The sequence below is a fragment of the Staurois parvus genome, unplaced genomic scaffold (assembly GCF_062004578.1).
Source record: "Staurois parvus isolate SC_StPar_1 unplaced genomic scaffold, SC_StPar_1.0 ptg000282l, whole genome shotgun sequence".
NCBI classification, from domain to species: Eukaryota; Metazoa; Chordata; class Amphibia; order Anura; family Ranidae; genus Staurois; species Staurois parvus.
In genome coordinates, this window is record NW_028318078.1 from 9731609 (window position 1) to 9745170 (window position 13562).

Below are 13562 nucleotides of genomic sequence, written 5' to 3' on the forward strand. Positions count from 1 at the left end.
GAGATGTGAACACTTAGAAATGTAAACTCTCTCCACACAGTCACCATTTATACAGAGTGGGTCTGAAATCACCTTATTCTTCCTAAAGTCTATACGTTCTTTAGTTATTTTCATTATTTAATTTCAAGGTATTTACTGCACACCACTCCACTACCTTTGGGACCTCATCTCCAAAAGGTTGCTTGCGTCATAATAAAACCTGTTACTGTAATATCGCTGGCAAACGTAATCATTGTATTAGTAGGATGATATGGCCCTTGCATGTTGTAGAGGGCATAAAGCAGAACTAAACCCATCAATTTATCTGTTTCCCAAAGCAGTTACATTTAGGACGTGACCAGGGGCGGACTGACAACTCATGGGGCCCCTAGGCAATAGGGGATCATGGGGCCCCTGTGTCCTTGCCCAAACTCAAAAAAGCCTATGAAAAAGGTACCAGGGGCATCTCATGGGGCCCCCTACCGACCCCGGGCCCTCGGGCAGTGCCCGAGTTTCCAAATGGTCAATCCGCCCCTGGACGTGACTTAAATGATAACTGTAACAGTTACTAGTATGCTTATGTCCATTATCAACTGAACTGTCAAGCCATCAAATGGTGGTGCCATAGCTGATCAAAAGCACAGTACAATGGCAACTGCAAGTCAAACAGAAGCTAAGATGGCAGCTTCCTTGCCTTTAAAGAATTGGGGAGTTTAGTTCCTTTTTAACGTATGCAGGAAAGAGGAATATGGGCCTGTTTTAATGTGCAATAAAATTCCCCTGTTTTACATGAGGAAGCGTGTGAATGGGACAGCTTGGCTTCTCCCTGCTGTTGATTTTAATATAATAAATCAGCCCCAGAGAATCAACGGTATATTTTTTTTATACAGCAAACTAACTTATTCATCATAGTTAGAGAAAACATGTAAAATTTGAGATGTGTGACCAATGAGTGCAACATGCCAGAAAATAAGAGGCATAGAAGAAAATCAATGAATACCACCAGAGTAGGATTGTTAGGACTAAAAGTGACCCCCCCCTATTAAAAGGAATTCTCAAGTATAGATATTATGGTGCACCTTTCTATAAACATTTCAGTTAATTTTATTTCTATCTGTGATTCCATTGGGGAGATTTTCCCCTCACGTCCAGGCCCTGTGAAGCAAGGTCAAGCAATGGGAATAGTTTTTTTTTGCCTTCTTCTAGATCAGTCATTCTCAACCAGAGTTCCTACGGTTCCTCCAGAGGTGACTTGGGGTTCCTTGAGCTGTTGCTAACTGACCCCCTATCTGATGTGTCTTCAACGTTCCAGATCCAACAAAAGTTGGCAGAGTCAGTAGCATGACTGCAAAAGTGGCATTCTGATCAGCCTTGTAAGGGGGAGGGGGGGGAATTTTTACCACTGTACATCACTAATATGAGGAGAATTTTTACTCATGACCTCCTCTGATGCACTAATCATAACATTCGTAGGGGTTTTCTGAGGTCTGAAAAGTTCAAGGGTTCCTCTGCAGTTAAAAGGTTGAGAAAGGCTGCTCTTGATCAACTCTGGGTTTGGGGTTGTGTATTGGCAGGGTTTCAGTTTATTCCGTTCTCTATTGGTTGAACTTGATAGACAGGATGGACATGTGTCTTCTTTGAACCTTACTATGTTGCTTTCTGCAACCATTAGATTTTTTTGTTTAGCTTTCCTGGAAACAGTTTATTCTGTTTTGATGAGGTGAGTAAGAAATGTATTTTTTTCTCCAGCTTTCTTATAGAGTGTACATACCACCTGTAATCACCTCCCTCCTTAGTGGGATGCTTACTTCACAACTTGCATGTTGCTACATATCACTGCTATACAGTCCAGTATTAAACCCCATTATGATGAGTCAGTGCTGTTTGTCTAGAAATATGTGCCCTCTGGGCATGTGTGATTGGCAGCCCCAATACAGAAAATCTCTCAGTTCAAAGTCGACAGACAAGTGGAAATTGTAATTGGGTAATTTAAAAACAACAGAAGTGCAAATGTGAAGAACTTAAGTACAGTCTTATGGAGCCAGAACACAGTTGATTGGCTCAATCTAATCCACACCACATTTTGGTTTTGTATTTATTAAATACAATGCATTGACAATTTAAGTGTGTCTAAGCCCCAAAAAGCTTTTTTTTTTAAATTTTGACACATGTCAGGTTTCTGTTGCTCAATATTTAAAAAAGTACTTGTTATGTTCTTGGTTCTGGATCACCAGTCAACCGACTTTGTAAAAGCAAAGTGTCTTTTTATTTTTCAAAACAGGCAAACAGAAAAAGCTCTCTTCAACATACAAAACAAAAGCAGCCTGTAAGCAGCCTCTGGATCAAAACTAAACCTTTGCTCACCACCAGTAAAGCTTGTCCTTTACCAAGGTCACAAAGTCCCCATCTGCTTAAAGGGTCCAAAGAAAACGACACCACAGCTCAATAGGGTCTCAGCAATGAGCAGCACTCAGCTCTTTCTCACAAGCATAAACAAGCTGTTTCACATCACACCTCACTGACACCTGCTGGCTTCTTCCTGCCCTTTGCAGCCCTCTCCTGCAGGCGGGTTAACCCTTTCAGGACCACAGTACACATAGTAAGGGTTAGAGGCTCTTTCCCACCCAAAAATCTCCAAGCTTCTGAATTCCGGGTCCCATATGTAGACTTAATAGTCCTGGGAAAGCTGCAAATTAGCTTTTCGTCTATTTTGGATCACCCCAGAGCTCCTCATCCTGCATGGTTTAGAATTCCTGAATATACCAATTGAGTTTCTTTGCATCCAGCCTGAGGGGACCACAGCCCAAATAATGGGGACACATATCTGCCTTCCAGAACCCATCTCTGGCATCCTGTACACACTCCAAACAACTTGTGCTATTTATTGAGGTCATCAAAAGTACATTGAAAATGCCATCATCCACCTCCACCAATGTTTCAGGGCCATCTTGTGGCATTACAAGGGTCTGGGGTTGGATGGATTTGTATGCAGCAGGATTCTATTGCTGTCTGTTTCCCTATTATAGAGATTTGTTTCTATGTATGTGCCGGTTACCACCGGCACCGAAAGGAAAAAATCCAAAATTCTGAGTTGTTACCAGAATGGGAGGACAGCAGAAATCATCCAATAGGGACATGTGTTCTTGTGATTATTGTCTGAAAGGGCATGTCATTCACTGAAAAAATGTCTCTCTTCACTTCCTGTTGTGTCTATAGGTCAGGAAGCGAAGAGAAATGTCCCTGATGAGGCACAGATAGCAAACAAAAACCTGACAGAGGTTTTAACTCTTTTGTATTTGCTAAAACACATTTTTGATTTAGATATTACTTTTTATACCTTTACTTTAATGCAAAATCTGTTGGCACATCCCCTGCTGATTGGAGCTGAACAAGACTGATGTCACATTTGTGCCTGTTCAGTTCTGCTCTCTGGACATGGAAAGACCATTGTCAGGTGGCTGGGTGAATACAGACTTTGCTGTCTGTTTACATCAGGCTACCTCTGATCCAGTCCTCAAAAAAAGAAAAGGGTGCAGTCCTTTTTCTTTTTTTTCTGGACCTGGATGAACCCAGAGGTAGTCGGGTGTAAAAGGACACAAGTCTGTTTACATCCACCTGTTCGGAGGGCTCCATGGACTTTCTGATCAGGTCCACCTGAAAAACTGACTCCCTGACCTCACCAGAATGCCTGTGTGAAAGGGCCAAACTGCTTAAAGAGTGTTAGCTGGATTTTGGCTTCAATTTGTCAGTGTATCTAAATCTGCTAGTACATCTTACACTCCCCTCTCCCAAGCTGAACAATGCTGCTATTCAAAGATGTTGCTCCTTCATCCAAACTGTAGGCACTCCAATACAGAAAGTGTGTTACTGGCCAGATCACTAGGAAATTAGAGGGAAACAAGCCTAAAAAATAAACTAATGCCATCTGGTGGATGGAACCTCAGAACTCAGAAGGGAACCAGGCATCTGCAACTCCCAGATGTGTTGGATGTTGAAGAATATTCAACTGCTGTAGATTTGTTAGGTTGGTGCAGTGTGGTGTGGGGGCACCAAAACGGTGTATTTCAGAAATAGTAAAACAGTACACACAGGTTCTGTGGGGAGGTCCACCTGACCGCGACACTTACAACAGTTCAGAACAGAGACAGCAGCGAGTAGATTCTGAGCTGCCAATAACGTCTGCCACGAGGAGCAGAGTGTTGCCTGGTCAGTTCAGCTCAATGGGGAAACATCCTGAGAATGTAGACATAGTCCCTACTCTTTTCCTACTCCACTGGAACCTTTCTCTGTCACTAGAGCTGTCCCTGACAGATGGGTGACCTGTCCCTACACTAGCCACTCATATAAAGCATGCCAAAACCCAGGGGCAAGGGCTTAAAAAAACTCTACTTGACCCAAAATGGTTGGTGCATCCAATTGGATCACTGCTCCAGGTGATGGAGGAAACCATGAAGAAATCCAGTTTCTATCAACTTTCTCCCCAAGCTGCCTTGTCACTACTGTTAAGCGCCACCTGCAGTAGAGAATACAGACTGAACCTGCCTATAGATATGCAACAGAGCAAAGATCAGCGCCATGGACAGCAGAACAAGTAAATATCTATTCTTTACAGGCAACAATGTTTTAATATATATTTTTAATTTAGCGGAACAACAGTAATGATATGAACAGAAATACAGAAACTTGTGTGTATATTTTTAGATGCTGTTCTCTCTGTTAATTCCAGGCACATGCAGCTATTTTTGTACCAGCCTATTTTTAATTAAATTACTTTATTCCACCCATTAGAGAGTGTTGCAGCTCTAGAAGGCTTTCCAAAGACAGTAAACAGTATCAGATCTGTGTAATTTAACTGCCAAGGACCTTTTGTGGACAGACGGGCGCATGGCAATATATGCTTGTTACTGAAAAACCTGCCTACTGCTATAGCAGACATACCCAGGGCCAGCCAATTGATTTCGAAAGTATGAACTCACTGGGAAACCTTTTTTACCTGGAGACAAGTTGCAACAGGTATTATTAGAGATCCAAAGGTGCTCATCTATAGCAAAGATTATCCAATCCAGAAAAAACCAGCAATGTGTGTAATGATTATCTCATACTGTATATATTGGTACCTACTCATCAACTCATGTCCGTTAAATCCATGTATTACAATGGATACTTACAACGTATTTTGGAAAAGCCCCATGGCTTTGGCATGAGTACATTTAGGGCTGAATCACACTTTTTCATTTCAGTAATGTGAGTTGGTGCACTGCGGTGCTGTTACTTTTGAATCCCAAAAAAGTCTGAGTACAGTATTGTTTTAATTGGTAAATTGTATTTCTATGCGCCCTAGCGATGACCTGCTTTTGCCCAGTGCAGATAAATGGAGGTCACTGCATGCAGTATTGAACAAGCCCTACATGTTTCCCCATGTTTAGTACCAAATAATTTATCAATGTGTTAAGGACATTATATTTGTAATGTATATTTCTTGAATATGATAAAAAATGGGACCATAGACACATACACTTTATTGCCACAAGTATTGGGACACCCCTCCAAATCATTGGATTCAGGTGTGCCAATCATCTCCATGGCCACAGGTGTATAAAATCAAACACCTAGGCATGCAGACTGCTTCTACAAACATTTGTGAAAGAATGGGTCACTCTCAGGAGCTCTGTGAATTCAAGCATGATACTATGATAGGTAGCCACCTGTGCAATAAGTCTATCCGTGAAATTTCCTTTCTACTATATATTCACAGTCAACTGTTAGTGGTATTATAACAAGGTGGAAGCAACTGGGAAAAACAGCAATGCAGCCACGAAGTGGTAGGCCATATAAAAAGACAGAGCGGGGTCAGTGCATGCTGAAATGCACAGTGCACAGAAGTCGACAACTGTCTGCAGATTCAATAGCTAAAGACCTCCAAACTTCATCTGGCCTACAAATTAGCACAACAACAGTGCATAGAGTGCTTCATGAAATGGGTTTCCATGGCCGAGCAGCTGCATTCAAGCCTTACATCACCAAGTGCAATGCAAAGCATCGAATGAAGTGGTGTAAGGCACACCACCACTGGACTCTAAAACAGTGGAGAAATGTTCTCTGGAGTGATGAATCATGCTTTTCTGTCTGGCAATCCGATGGGCGTCTGGGTTTGGTGGTTGCCTGGAGAACGGTACTTGCCTGACTGCATTGTGCCAAGTGTAAAGTTTGGTGGAGGGGGGATTATGGTGTGGGGTTGTTTTTCAGGGGTTGGGCTTGGCCCCTTAGTTCAAGTAAAAGGAACTTCTCGGGCGTCAGCATACCAAGACATTTCGGATAATTTCATGCTCCCAACTTTGTGGGACCAGTTTGGGGATGGCCTCTTCCTGTTCCAACATGACTGCGCAGCAGTGCACAAAGCAAGGTCCATAATGACATGGATAAGCAAGTCTGAGATGGAGGAACTTGACTAGTCTGCACAGAGTCCTGACCTCAACCTGATAGAACAACTTTGGTACCAATTAGAGCAGAGACTGCGAGCCAGGCCTTCTCGTCCAACATCCTTGCCTGACCTCACAAATGCGCTTCTGGAAGAATGGTCAAACATTCCCGTAGACACACTCCTAATCCTTGTGGACAGCCTTCCGAGAAGAGTTGAAGCTGTTATAGCTGCAAAGGGTGGGCCAACTCAATATTGAACCCTACGGACTAAGACTGGGATGCCATTAAAGTTCATGTGCATGTAAAGGCAGGCGGACCAATACTTTTAGCAATATAGTGTACCAGTCAGTATTTCCAAGAACCATTCAGTGTTTCCTTGTACATGTTTACTTCCATAAGGCAAAGTATAATATTCAATTAACTAACATTTTTATTTCAATCACAACTTCTTCTTCATCAGAGATCAGGAGAATACCTGTCATAGGTACCCATCTCCATAAACAGAAAGTCCTAATTCATACAGTTAGCAAACAGACTCAAAAGCACAGTAGAGTAGATTTACTAAAACTGGAACACTCAGAATCTACTGCAGCTCTGCATGGTAGCCAATCAGCTTCTAACTTCAACTTGTTCAATTAAGCTTAGGTAATACAAACTAGGAGCTGTTTGACTTCTAGATTTGCACCAGATTTGTCACTCTGCAGTTATAGTAAATCACCCCCACAATTGTCTAGCTGCTGTTCCTAGCATCATCTACCAGACTCTGTCAAAAGCTAACATTTACACTCAGAGAAACCTTTTCCAAAGTAATTAAAAATCTGAGAAGTTTCCATTGGCCAGTGAAAAAAAAATAGTATCTGTTTATATTCTCTATCAAATTCCCTTTCTGTGAAAACAATCCTCATGTGCTCCAGATCAATGTCAGCTTCTTAAACAAAACAAAAATAAAATGATAACACACACACAAACACACACACACATATATATATATATATATATATATATATATATATATATATATATATGTAGTGGCCAGTAAAAAAAACACAATCATTTTTTATATTCTATGTAAAATTCTGCTTGCTGCAATTATTAAATCTTTTTTGTGAAAACAATCCCCATGTGCTGCAAGTCAATGCCAGCTTCTTACGCAAAAAACCCCAAAACACAACAGAAATAAATTAATAACATATAAACAATTTAAAAAATCAATAAAAAAAGTAAATATTAATAAATCAAAAAAAGGAAAAATGTGCAGAAGCAAAGCAACAAGCAATAATACAATCTGACTTTAATAAGGCTAGGACTGATGTGTAAAATGCAGTTCCATATAGCAACCGAACAAGAATCAAATTTTATTTTTCTGAATACTCTAGAATGACAAAAAATGTATAGGTTGCTATGATCACAACATTTTGCTCATCATTTCTCTTTGCAATGTTTAACTATTAATTAAACCAGAAAATGCTAACATAAATATATATATTCATGATAATAATACATCACCTTTATGCCCAGTCTTACGAAAAGTCGTAATGAGATGAGAGCAGAGAGAGAGAAGTGGATAAGGTACTCTGGTAGCTGTATATATTCAACCGCACCCTTACAGTTACTAACAATGTATCTGACATCATATACACCCGTCACTTCAAGGGCTGTCAATGTAACAGGGTTGCATAGAAGACAGCATTGTACTTACCATGCTTCTATTCCTATCTCTTGATTGCAGCAATTTCACCGCCCCTCAATATCTCCACACAACGTGATGCTGATTGCTATGCTGACCTGTTAGGACAAGAATTCAATGAAAACAGTTCAAAATCCATGTACACTGTTAAGCTATTGCTTAACACTCAGCCTTCCCGGGAAGTCTACAACTAGTTACTGCATGTTTTGGGTAAGGCCTTTATAAAATGACTATAAGGCAGTTACTAAACCATGATCGTAAAAATAGATCATGGGCTTACATTGAACAAATAAGTATTTTTTTATGAAGACCTGCCTTGCTGTACTTTAATGCACCTAAAATTAGAAAAGAGAGATGAGCCTTTCTCTTCAAGGATACTTAAGACTTAAATTGTTGCTGTAATAAGCGGTGAAAAGTTAATTAGCATTTGCGCATATAACAGTTGCTCAATTCTTTTATTTAAAGGAATGTATGGGTTTTTCACTCATTATGGATACATGAAAGAAGCCGACTAGATGCAAATCATGCTTTTAATGTGTGTTAGGCCAGGTTCACATCTCTCCGGTGTGGTATTGTATGTACCTTAATGCGTGTTGCATTAAGTCAGCCCATTAAAGATGAATTACGGTTATAGCAAATTTTATATTGTTGGAAAAACGGAAGAAAAAGAAAATAGGCTACACACTTAAAAGGCTAATCTCAAAGACATAATTTATTGTAAATCATTAAACCATACAGAATAAAAACACATTGCATCGGGGATCCAGGAACCACTCCCGACCATAAAACCCCCTACCCCTCACATAGGGGGTGAAAGCTCCCACAATGGGCGCTCCCAAGCTGGTACCAGGGAAGGTACCCAATATGACCCTGTGTGTATCCACTGCACCCGCACCACCCCGAGAGACCAAGCCCCCTCCCCCAACACCACAACCACCTCTCAACCACCCCTCAGAAAAAATCCCCCTAAAATGCCCCCCAAGGTAACCCAAACACCCCTCCCACAAGAACCCTTCTCATCCCACCCACCCAACCCCCCCCCCCCCCACACACACACACAAACAGGAAAGCAAGGAGCTGCGGTGTAACACTTGCCCACTACAACCTCCTACCCCCCAGACCCCACCTGATCTAATACCCAATCCACCAACACACTGCATGAGAAAGACAAATATAAAACAATCCTATGGATAATGATAATATGAAACTCAAATCGTCTAAATCAACACAGTCCAATCTTCTTCATAAATGCCGTGTTCTTATTGTGATATCATATGCATCCATTTACATATGTGTTTGCCGTGCATATTCCAAAAAAGTGTGTTCCACCAGTGAGATTCACCACCTCTCCATAGAGCCTCTTACCTCTCTATCTGACCTTTACTGGACAGAGTGACAGAGTGGTGTACAGGCAGATGTCTGGATGCTGGAGGATTGTGACCCAGATCACTGTACAATGCTGTTCGACCTTACCCTTGTGGAGGTCAGATTACAATATTGTACTTTGGTGATTTGACACAGTGGGATCACATTATTATTATTTACTTGTTTTGCTGTACTTTGGAGGTTTATATATTTTATGAGGTGTGAACGCATGACAGAAACAAGCTGCAACATAGCAATTTTATTATATATACATACACTGTTTATGTTTTAATAAATAAATAATTTGCGCTAGTAAATGTGTATAAATATATAAATATATATAAAGAAATCATCAAATCATAAGTCCAGAAAAAAAAAAATATATGTCAATACCACAAAAAAAAAACTTTTAAGTGCAAAAAACTTTTGTGCAAAAAAAGTGTCTAAATATGAAAAATTTCACCAAAAAACCTTGATAATATAATGGCAGATCATCCATAAATATATCTTCAGAAACGGAAACTCTGCAACACACCGATCCTCATCGATCGAAATAACAGGATGAAAAACTTTGTAGTTAATCGAAAATCCACTTCTCCAATAGATAAAGAACCACCTTCAAACGTATCCATGGGGGGAAATGCCAAGCACTCGAGAGAAACAGAAAGACTTCATGGTGCAATATTATAAAAACCAATTCCTTTATTAGGTACTCATTGCACTTACTCAAGAGGTGTCCCAGCCGACACCAGCATCAACAGCATAACAGCAATCACATAAACGAGCCTGACTACTCAGCACATGCGCAGTAGCTGGCAGCCAAAAACGTAATGATGTCACATCAATCAAGCTCCGCCCTACGCGTTTCGTCATCGACGTCCTCACGGAGCGGATAGATGTGAGACGTCTCAACCTCCTTAAATATTCACTCACAGGAAACGAACAGCTGACATCAATGGGGAATCAAGCAAAGCAAGCCGCCCCACAGATGACAGGAGTCCACAAAGGATATACAATGTATCCAATATATTTGCCATCACAAGCAAAAAAACTTTAAAACAAGAGAACAAAAATAAAATAAAAAGAAATTTAAATAAAACACTAATGATAAATAAATTAAATAAATAAATACATTAACGGGCCAGTACCCTCTAAGACTGTGTTTCAAAAAGGGAACTTAAAGGGCCAGTAACACTTTAAACACAAATAAAGGGGAACTCTAGTAATAATACAAAAATAATGCAGAAATTGTACAAAAAGCATACAATCTCCCATATATCATCTTTAAACAGTTGCCTATATAAAAATATACTTAAAATAACATAAAAATTAAAAATTAAAAATTTGTGAGAAAACAATTCAAATCTATATCGACATTTAACCCAAATGGTTGCAAGGAATTTAGTTCATAAATCCAAAACGTCTCTTTTTTGGAAATCTCATTAACCAAATCCGAGCCCCTCCAATGGGGTTTTACCATCTCGATCCCATAAAAGGTAAGTAAACTCGGATCACAATTATGTACCAATTTGAAATGTTTGGATACACTATGTTTATCAAATCCTTTTACTATGTTTCTTATATGTTCGCCTATTCTTGTTTTTAAACATCTCCCAGTTCTCCCAATATATCTCAAATGACATGGACATTCTAAAACATAAATCACATGTGTAGAATTGCATGTAATCAGGGATTTAATATCATATTCTTTTTTGGAAAATGAAGAGCAGAATGGCTTTCTTTTTTTATTATTACCAACTTTTACAGTCCTACAAACTTTACACTTCCTACAAGGAAAAAAAACATTTAAATTTGGAAACAGATCGAACTTTTTTGGGGGTTCGATGACATTGCGAGCCAGTTTCATCCTAAGAGACTTATTTTTCTTATAAATGAATTTAGGAGTTTTAGATAAGAATTTATTTAGTATATCATCTTTTAACAAAATGGGCCAATATTTTTTAAAAATTCGTTCAATATTTTTGTATTGCATATTATAGTTAGTAATAAAGGGTACATTATTTTCAAATCCCAAATGAGCCTTTCTATTTCCAAGAAACGTCTCCCTATCTTTAATACTAATCGAATTTCTCTCTTTAATCAAAAAGGTCTTATCATACCCTTTCTCTATAAATCTTTCAATTAACACCTCAGATTGATCGAAAAAATCTTTGTTAGCGCTACAATTTCTTTTTAATCTGGTAAACTGACTTTTTGGAGTGCTATATAACCAATTTGGATGATGTCCACTAGAAATAGGTATATAGCTGTTTTTGTCCACTTCCTTGAAGTAAGTTTTGGTACAAATTTGGCCATTATCTTTATATAGGACCAGATCCAAAAAATTAATTTGCTCAAAATCACTAATAACAGTGAATCTCAATCCATAGCGGTTCATATTAATATATTCCATAAAGGAATCGAGCTTTTCTCTGGATCCATCCCATACCATTATAATGTCATCAATATACCTCTTGTATAGCGCCATCTCTGGCCATTTATTGAAAATACTTTCTTCCTCCCATTTATCCATTACCAGATTTGCCACACTGGGAGCATAGTTAGCTCCCATGGCAACACCCTTACATTGCTGAAAAAAAGTGTTGTTGTACCAAAAGAAATTGTTATTCATCGCAAATTCAAGTAATTCAACAACAAATTTCCTCTGCGATCTTTTCAGGAGTGATTTATGTTTAAGGGCCCATTTTACCGCATTAATTCCATCATTTTGATCGATGTTAGTATATAAAGATTCTACATCTATAGTAACCAACATACAATTATCAACATTATGTAATTCTTTAAGAATGTTAATAAGATGTCCACCATCTCTCAGAAAAGCCCTATTTGTCATAACAATGTTTTTCAGAAAAGTATCAACATATTCACCAACTCTTGCAAATAAAGAATTTATCCCACTCACAATGGGTCTCCCCGGTGGGTTCTCCTTATTTTTGTGTATTTTTGGTAAATAGTATATAGTAGGTATTTTCGGATGTTTAATCAATAAATATTTTGCTTCTTTGTCAGTTAATACCCCCAACTCTTTTCCTTTGTTAATAATACACTTAAGTAGTAATTTAAGTTTCTTAGTGGGATTTTTTTGCAAAATTTTATATGTATCTTCAGATTGTAATAATCTCTTCATTTCTTTTTCATAGTCATTCTTATTTAAAACAACAATACTTCCCCCTTTATCAGCACTTCTAATTACTATATTCTTTCTCTTTTCAAGATCCTCAATACCCAATTTTATATCTGGTGGAATACAGTACAAATTTTTAACATTAATACTCTTAATCTCATTTTCTATCATATTTTTAAATACCTCCAGAAAAGCATTACCAGAAATCTTAGGGTTAAATGTAGAAGCATTTTTTAAACCACTATTTTGAAAACCATGAGAAGATGAAGTAGGATTGTTTCCTTGAGATTTATTCAATTCAAAAAAATTTTTAATATTAAGTTTTCTCACAAATTTTTGCAAATCAATAAAAACATCGTTGCCATGGGAGCTAAGTATGCTCCCAGTGTGGCAAATCTGGTAATGGATAAATGGGAGGAAGAAAGTATTTTCAATAAATGGCCAGAGATGGCGCTATACAAGAGGTATATTGATGACATTATAATGGTATGGGATGGATCCAGAGAAAAGCTTGATTCCTTTATGGAATATATTAATATGAACCGCTATGGATTGAGATTCACTGTTATTAGTGATTTTGAGCAAATTAATTTTTTGGATCTGGTCCTATATAAAGATAATGGCCAAATTTGTACCAAAACTTACTTCAAGGAAGTGGACAAAAACAGCTATATACCTATTTCTAGTGGACATCATCCAAATTGGTTATATAGCACTCCAAAAAGTCAGTTTACCAGATTAAAAAGAAATTGTAGCGCTAACAAAGATTTTTTCGATCAATCTGAGGTGTTAATTGAAAGATTTATAGAGAAAGGGTATGATAAGACCTTTTTGATTAAAGAGAGAAATTCGATTAGTATTAAAGATAGGGAGACGTTTCTTGGAAATAGAAAGGCTCATTTGGGATTTGAAAATAATTTACCCTTTATTACTAACTATAATATGCAATACAAAAATATTGAACGA

General features: G+C 38.4%; 1 protein-coding gene across 6 annotated transcripts in view; it reads right to left on the minus strand.

Moving 5' to 3' along the window:
• The window catches only part of CHL1 (cell adhesion molecule L1 like), a 199875-nt gene that overhangs the window by 114228 nt on the left and 72085 nt on the right, over positions 1–13562 (minus strand). For 4 of the 6 annotated variants that reach the window (XM_089681930.1, XM_089681933.1, XM_089681927.1 and 1 more), the window contains exon 2: positions 8099–8184. The gene's annotated coding sequence lies outside the window, so the exon portion shown is untranslated. Of the gene's footprint in view, positions 1–7905; positions 8042–8098; positions 8185–13562 lie in introns of those variants that run through there. The other 2 variants (XM_089681929.1, XM_089681931.1) reach the window with 2 other exon arrangements.